This window comes from Schistocerca nitens, chromosome 1 (assembly GCF_023898315.1).
Source record: "Schistocerca nitens isolate TAMUIC-IGC-003100 chromosome 1, iqSchNite1.1, whole genome shotgun sequence".
Lineage (NCBI taxonomy): Eukaryota > Metazoa > Arthropoda > Insecta > Orthoptera > Acrididae > Schistocerca > Schistocerca nitens.
In genome coordinates, this window is record NC_064614.1 from 523241232 (window position 1) to 523249177 (window position 7946).

Here is a 7946-nt window from a genome sequence, read left to right on the forward strand (position 1 = left end):
AAAAAGTGGAATATCGGGAATAGTTTGTGCAATTGGAAATTTTTATACAGTCATAAGAGGGAGTGCCACGAACAACATACTAGAAAGCCTGACTGGTCAGGGATGAGTGTGTGTGTGGGGGGGGAGGGGGGGAGGGAGAGGGGGGAAGCTACGTTTGAAGGTCACTTTAGTGTGTTTTTCTTGACTAACTCGAAAACCGTGGCCTTCATCAGAATCAGAATTTAACTTCATTAAATTTCCTACAAAAGGTCCAGCCCATTTTTTTCTGTACGAGTTAATAATTTGCGCCTTAGAGAGCGAGAGAATAAGGAAATCTCTCTCGTTTGTTGATGAAGGCCAGGATAACATTGCGCACTGCATGAAACGATGGTATGGGCAGCTGAATCATCCTCTACAGAACAATTAATTAAGGAGTTACTTTGAGATGCAGAGATTGGTACAAGAGCGTAAATCGTGGAGGGTTGAATCACACCACGGGAAAGACTAACGACCCCGAAATTAAATCTTTTTCTCCACATAGCGTATGTGTCCCAAAGCTTTATGTAAACCCATTGATGTGCTCTCAAAGACGCCATCCATTTAACTAATACCGTCTAGGAACTACCTTTGCTACCATTTCTGTGTTTGGCTGGTTCAAATGGCTCTGAGCACTATGGGACTCAACTGCCGTGGTCATCAGTCCCCTAGAACTTAGAACTACTTAAACCTAACTAACCTAAGGACATCACACACATCCATGCCCGAGGCAGGATTCGAACCTGCGACCGCAGCAGTCGCACGGTTCCGGACTGCGCGCCTAGAACCGCGAGACCACCGCGGCCGGCTTTCTGTGTTTAAGGAGGTTTCTACTGCGTTATGATACTATGAAAGAGAAATTTGTTTCCATCATTCCTGAAGCGTGGTCAATATTTCTTCCCAGGTTTTTCGCCCTAATAATCTGGCATGATACAAACCCACGAATTGGACAGGTTTAATCCCGGACCTTTGAGCAGGCTAGTGAGGCAAATTCGCTTCAATTCTTACGAATCCTTATTTTGTGCACAGGAGCTGAGCGGTCAGCGCGGCTGACTGCCATGTCGAGTATCCGGGTTCTATCCTCGGTACTGCCAGGAAATTTTCCTCGGTGGCAGGACTGGAACGAGGTGCACTCAGTCTCGTGAGGCCAGCTGAGGAGCTACGTAGCCACGCAGAAGCGGCTTCAGGGCAGGAAAACCAACAATGGCCGGGAGAGCGGTGTGCTGACCACACGACCCTCCAGCGACGCCATTGGCACAGAATGACCCGGCGGTCGTTCGGTAGTCGGTTTACGAGTTTACTTTATTATCATCATCAACACTCCGTCTTTCATAGTTGAAATTTGGTGACACATCACACAATTCTTTTAACAGTCTGCCTCCATTTTTCCAGGTCTCCTGCATCTACGAGTAGCTGGCCCCATATCTGGCGTGTCTTCTCCTTTATGTGCTCTGTCCATCGTCTCGGTGGACTTCTCTTCAATCTTCTCTCTTCGACTTTGCCTTAGATGATCATCTTTTCCAAGTTATCCTCCTGTCGTCGAGTTATGTGGCCAAAGAACTGCAGGATTCGCTGGAAACAATTACTAGGCAAACTCTTATCGACCTTGAGTTCTCGAAGAATAGGTTTGTTGGTCCGTTTGTTCATCTATGATATTCTCAGCAAGGTCTTACATATCCACATCTCAAAAGCATCAAGTCCTTGTTTCAGAGGCATAAGAGAAAACTGCAGCGCCATGTAAAGATAGCTCTATAGCTTTACAAAGCATCGTTCTGTCGCTTGGACATCCGAGTCATCTTCAGTAATTGACAAGGGTATCTTAGGACTGGTGCGAACACTGCACTTTAGACTTTAATGGTTTCTATCAGTTAACTAGCTGACAAAACCGGCATTGCCCAGGTATTCATTCTGCCAATTTTCTAAGAAACGAAAACAAAAAATTAACTGCGTTTGCAGTGAAGTATCGAAAACATTTCATTTCCTTTTATTCGTGAAAACAACTCTGAACTTATAAAACAGTCGTACAACGAAATATGCAAAATGTACAAATGTATAATTGAGGTATCCTAATTAAAAAGCATAATTCTGACAGTTTCTGTGTGCTGGGTGCACTTGCTTCCGGTGTCTACAACAGGATTTTGTAAAACTCTCTATGGCAACGGCTCTCCTTAGTTCTGTAGGCGGCTGTCGTTCTCGCCTACAGCGTTTGCGCTTAACAATTGAAAGCTGTCCAAAGCCCTGCCAGAAGTCAGATATTTCCTTATCTTGATTCGACAGTAGGTGTAGTAAAGAATAAATGTATTAAAACATCATGCATGATGAGGCATTTTTTGACTACCTCAACGTTTATGACGTCATATCTCTTGTTTCATGAGTCATAATTTTGTATGTACACCGGTGTATGTGGGCACTGTCTGCAAAACGCATTTCGAGTAGATTTAGCAGAAAAGTAGTAATAAATTTAAACGTTATGCACAACAACGCGACACATTTTCAGGCATCTCAGTGTTTATGACGTCATATCTCCTGAACTCACCCCCCCACCCCATGAACCATGGACCTTGCCGTTGGTGGGGAGGCTTGCGTGCCTCAGCGATACAGATAGCCGTACCGTAGATGCAACCACAACAGAGGGGTATCTGTTGAGAGTCCAGACAAACGTGAGGTTCCTGAAGAGGGGCAGCAGCCTTTTCAGTAGTTGCAGGGGCAACAGTCTGGATGATTGACTGATCTTCTGACCTTGTAACACTAACCAAACCGGCCTTGCTGTGCTGGTACTGCGAACGGTTGAAAGCAAGGGGAAACTACAGCCGTAATTTTTCCCGAGGGCATGCAGCTTTACTGTATGGTTACATGATGATAGCGTCCTCTTGGGTAAAATATTCCGGAGGTAAAATAGTCCCCCATTCGGATCTCCAGGCGGGGAGTTCTCAGCAGGACGTCGTTATCAGGAGAAAGAAAACTGGCGTTCATCGGATCGGAGCGTGGAATGTCAGATCCCTTAATCAGGCAGGTAGGTTAGGAAAATTAAAAAGGGAAATGGATAGGTTGAAGCTAGATATAGTGGAAATTTGTGAAGTTCGGTGGCAGGAGGAACAAGACTTCTGGTCAGGTGTATACAGGGCTATAACTACAATATCAAATAGTAGTAGGTTTAATAATGAATAAAACAATAGGAGTGCGGGAAAGTTACTACAAACAGCATAGTGAACGAATTATCGTGGCCAAGATAGATACGGAGCCCATGCCTACCACAGTAGTACAAGTTTATATGCCAACTAGCTCCGCAGATGACGAGGAGATTGATGAAATGTATGATGAGGTAAAAGAAATAATACAGATAGTGAAGGTAGACGAAAATTTAATTGTCATTGGTGGCTGGATTTCGATAGTAGGAAAAGGAAGAGAAGGAAACATAGTAGGCGAATATGGAATGGGGGTAACGAATGAATGAAAGAGGAAGCCACCTGGTTGAATTTTGAACAGAGCATAACTTAATCATAGCTAACACTTGATTCAAGAATCATGAAAGAAAGGTTGTATACGTGGAAGAGGCCTGGAGATACTGGAAGGTTTCAGATAGATTATATAATGGTACGACAGAGATTTAGGAAACAGCTTTTAAATTGTAAGACATTTCCAGGGGCAGATGTGGTCTCTGACCACAAACTATTGGTTATGAACTATAGATTAAAATTGAATAAACTGCAAAAAGGTAGGAATTTAAGGAGATGTGACCTGGATAAACTGACAAAACCAGAAGTTGTGGAGAGTTTCAGGGAGAGCATTAGGAACCGACTGACAAGAATGCAGGAAAGCAATACAATAGATGAAGAATTGGTAGCTTTGAGAGATGAAATAGTGAAATCAGCAGAGGATCAAGTAGGTAAAAAGCCAAGGGCTGGTACAAATCCTTGGGTAACTGAAAAAATATTGAATTTAATTGATGAAAGGAGAAAATATAAAAACGCAGTAAATGAAGCAGGCAAAAAGGAATACGAACATCTCAAAAATGAGATCGACAGGAAGTGCAAAACTGCTAAGCAGGCATGGCTAGAGGACAAATGTAAGTATGTAGAGGCTTATCTCACTAGAGGTAAGATAGATACTGCCTACAGGAAAATTAAAGAGACCTTTGGAGAAAAGGGAACCACTTGTATAAATATCAAGAGCTCAGATGGAAAGCCAGTTCTAAGCAAAGAAGGGAAAGCAGAAAGGTGGAAGGAGTATATAGAGGGTCTATACAAGGGTGATGTACTTGAGGACAATATTATGGAAATGGAAATGTAGATGAAAATGAAATGGCAGATATGATACTGCGTGAAGAGTTTGACAGAGCACTGAAAGATCTAAGTCAGAACAAGGCCCCGAGAGTAGACAACATTCCAATAGAACTATTGATAGCCTTCGGAGAGCCAGCCTGACAAAATTCTACCATCAGCAAGATACACAAGACAAGCGAAATACCATCAGACTTCACGAAGATTAAAATAATTCCAATCACAAAGATATCAGGTGATGACAGATGTAAAAATTACCAAACTATCAGTTTAATAAGTCACGGCTGCAAAAAAATAACACGAATTCTTTACAGACGAATGGAAAAACTGGTACAAGCCGACCTCGGGGAAGATCACTTTGGATTCCGTAGAAATGTTGGAACACGTGAGGCAATACTGACCCTACGACTTATCTTAGAAGATAGATTAAGGAAAGGCAAACCTGCGTTTCCAGACTTAGAGAAAGCTTTTGACAATGTTGAGTGGAATACTCTCTTTCAAATTCTGAGGTGGCAGGGGTAAAATACAGGGAGCGAAAGAGTATTTACAATTTGTACAGAAACTATAAGAGTCGAGGGGCATGATAGGGAAGCAGTGGTTGGGAAGGGAGAGAGACGGGGTTGTAGCCTATCCACTATATTATTAAATCTGTATATTGAGCAAGCGGCAAAGAAAACAAAAGAAAAATTCGGAGCTGGAACTATAATCCATGGAGAAGAAATAAAACCTTTGAGGTTCGCCGATGACATTGTAATTCTGTCATAGACAGCACAGGACCTGAAAGAGCAGTTGAACAGCATGGACAGAGTCTTGAAAGGAGGATATAAGATGAACATCAACAAAAGCAAAACGAGGATAATGGAATGTAATCGAATTAAATCAGGTGATGCTGAGGGAATTAGATTAGGAAATGAGACACTTAAAGTAATAGATTAATTTTGCTATTTGCGGGGAAAAATAACTGATAATGGTCGAAGTAGAGAGGATACAAAATGCAGACTGGCGATGGCAAGGAAAGCGTTTCTGAAGAAGAGAAATTTGTTAACATCGAGTATAGATTTAAATGTCAGGAAGTCGTTTCGGAATGTATTTGTGTGGAGTGTAGCCATGTATGGAAGTGAAACGTGGACAATAAATATCTTAGACACGAAGAGAATAGAATCTTTCGAAATGTGGGCTACAGAAGAACGCTGAAGATTAGACGGGTAGACCACATAACTAATGAGATGTATTGAATAGAATTGGAGAGAAGAGAAATTTGTGGCACAACTTGACTAGAAGAAGGGATCGGTTGGTAGGGAATGTTCTGAGGCATCAAGGAATCACCAATTTAGTATTGGAGGCAGCGTGTAGGGTAAAAATCGTAGAGGGAGACGAAGAGATGAATACACTAAGCAGATTCAGAAGGATGTAGATTGCAGTCTGGGAGATGAAGAAGCTTGCACAGGATAGAGTAGCATGGAGAGCTGCATCTAACCGGTCACTGGACTGAAGACCACAACAACAACATCTCCTAAACTACTGTATGTGGTAACATTACTTTTGCAGATTCATTTAGCTGCGTATGTGGACACTGTCTGCAATATTTATTGTAAATACAGTTAGTGGCACAGAAGTAATACATTTAAAAATCATGCACGATGTCGTAGTTTTTCACACATCTCATTGTCTATGACGTCATATTTTCTAAACAATGATAGCTAGGTGGTTCTTACCCACATAGCGATTGTTGCCGGACAGTAAGGGATATGTTTACCAAGGTTGAAATCGGTCCAGTGGTTTAGAAGGAGATGTGGAAAACACACAAACAAATGGTTCAAATGGCTCTGAGCACTATGGGACTCAACATCTGAGGTCATCAGTCCCCTAGAACTTAGAACTACTTAAACCAAACTAACCTAAGGACATCACACACATCCATGCCCGAGGCAGGATTCGAACCTGCGACCGAAGCATTCGCGCGGTTCCGGATTGAAGCGCCTAGAACCGCTCGGTCACCGCGGCCGGCACACACACACACACACACACACACACACACACACACACATATATATATATATATATATATATATATATATATATATATATATATATATAGACTTAAGAATGAGGGTATTCCTGACTTGTCCATTTGAAAGTAACCTCATTAACGCAGAGCATGGACACGTCCTGTGAAATGTGCCTGACACATACTTGATTCCTTCCAGTTCTACTGAGTTCGAAATCTATTGTCATATTCTGACGGTAAGCCCTTACTTTGGTTTACTTTATTTTGATGAAGTCTCATGATGCTTTCTGTGCAGCCTCTGATCTCACGGGGTATCTTCTAGAAACAACATCCTCAATATACTCGGGTAGATAATCTAGTATTTGTGTACCCCTACAATTTTTCACCTCTACTATACCTTCTAAGATCGCGCTGAATGTTCCTGGGTGCAAGCTGACATCACATTACCGTGTCCTATCCTCTGATAAGGTTAGTCCACATGAGAAGATTATTATAAAGTCTTCGTTTCTTATACGCCATCTTAAGTTTTTAAGCTTCCACAGCACCACATTTCAACATGTTTCACCTCCAGAGCCATTGTTTTCTTCCACGCAGTCCTGTGCTCCAAATGTACAGAAAAGAAAAGAAAAAGTCAAATCCTGGTCGACAGTTAATACCGGTAGATTAATTCGTTCGAAAACCGCTTTCTTTTTCTGTTCTAATATGACTAGGTGTTAGTGTTAAACTGGTTCCTAGATAGCAAGATTCTCCTCCTTCTATAGTCATGATTTCCCCAGTGTTCAGCAAGTTACTATTATCTTTTCTAGTATATTTACGTTCTTATTTGTTATGCCCTTACCTTCTAGTTGTACATTTAATCGGTTCTGAAATCTTGTTATGAGCAACAATGGCGACAACCTGAAATCCAGTCTTATGGCTTTACCTTCCTCGACCTTCAATTTTATTTACTTCCGCTTGGTTTTGTACATATTTTGGGTTGCTCGTCTGTTTTGTATTTCAATCTCATTTCGTTCTTGATTGAGGTTAGAGGTTCTTTCTAGGATCACAAAAATGCATGAAACGTCGTGTTTTCACTTTTTTTCGTCGCGCTAGCAAGTGCGGCGTCAAAATTGGTTCTATCGTAATCTTCACTTTTCATAAGGTTTATTTTTCTCTCTAAGATAATAGTGCAGTGTCATTTCAGAAGGACAGCACTAACGAAAGAAAAATAATTATCTAAATTGTGGTTTAACCCACACCAGTTCGTGCCATAAACCTCTACTTAAAGGTTATGTGACAGCATACCACTAGGAGAAATTCACGCCAAATGCTGATTGTGGTAAGAAACATCACTGGAACTTTGATGGTAAGGAGAAAAAAAAACTGGTGACGTCACAGTTCCTGCACCTCAGAGACTGCAACAGCTAGGGTGACTGGTTCATGAACCAAGTGAAAATCTTGAAACATTAGTCAGTTTTCTAAACAGTGTAGCTCAAAGAATAAGAGTTGCAAGTCCATGTAACGCTTATCATCTTTTAACATATCTTTTTGGAACATTTTGGTGTATTAACATCAGCTTTTGGTCTCACACGTTTTTCTAAATGGTATTTTGTGTTGCAAGTGATTTAGCCCTCTGGTAGCCACACCATCACTGCCAGGTGGGC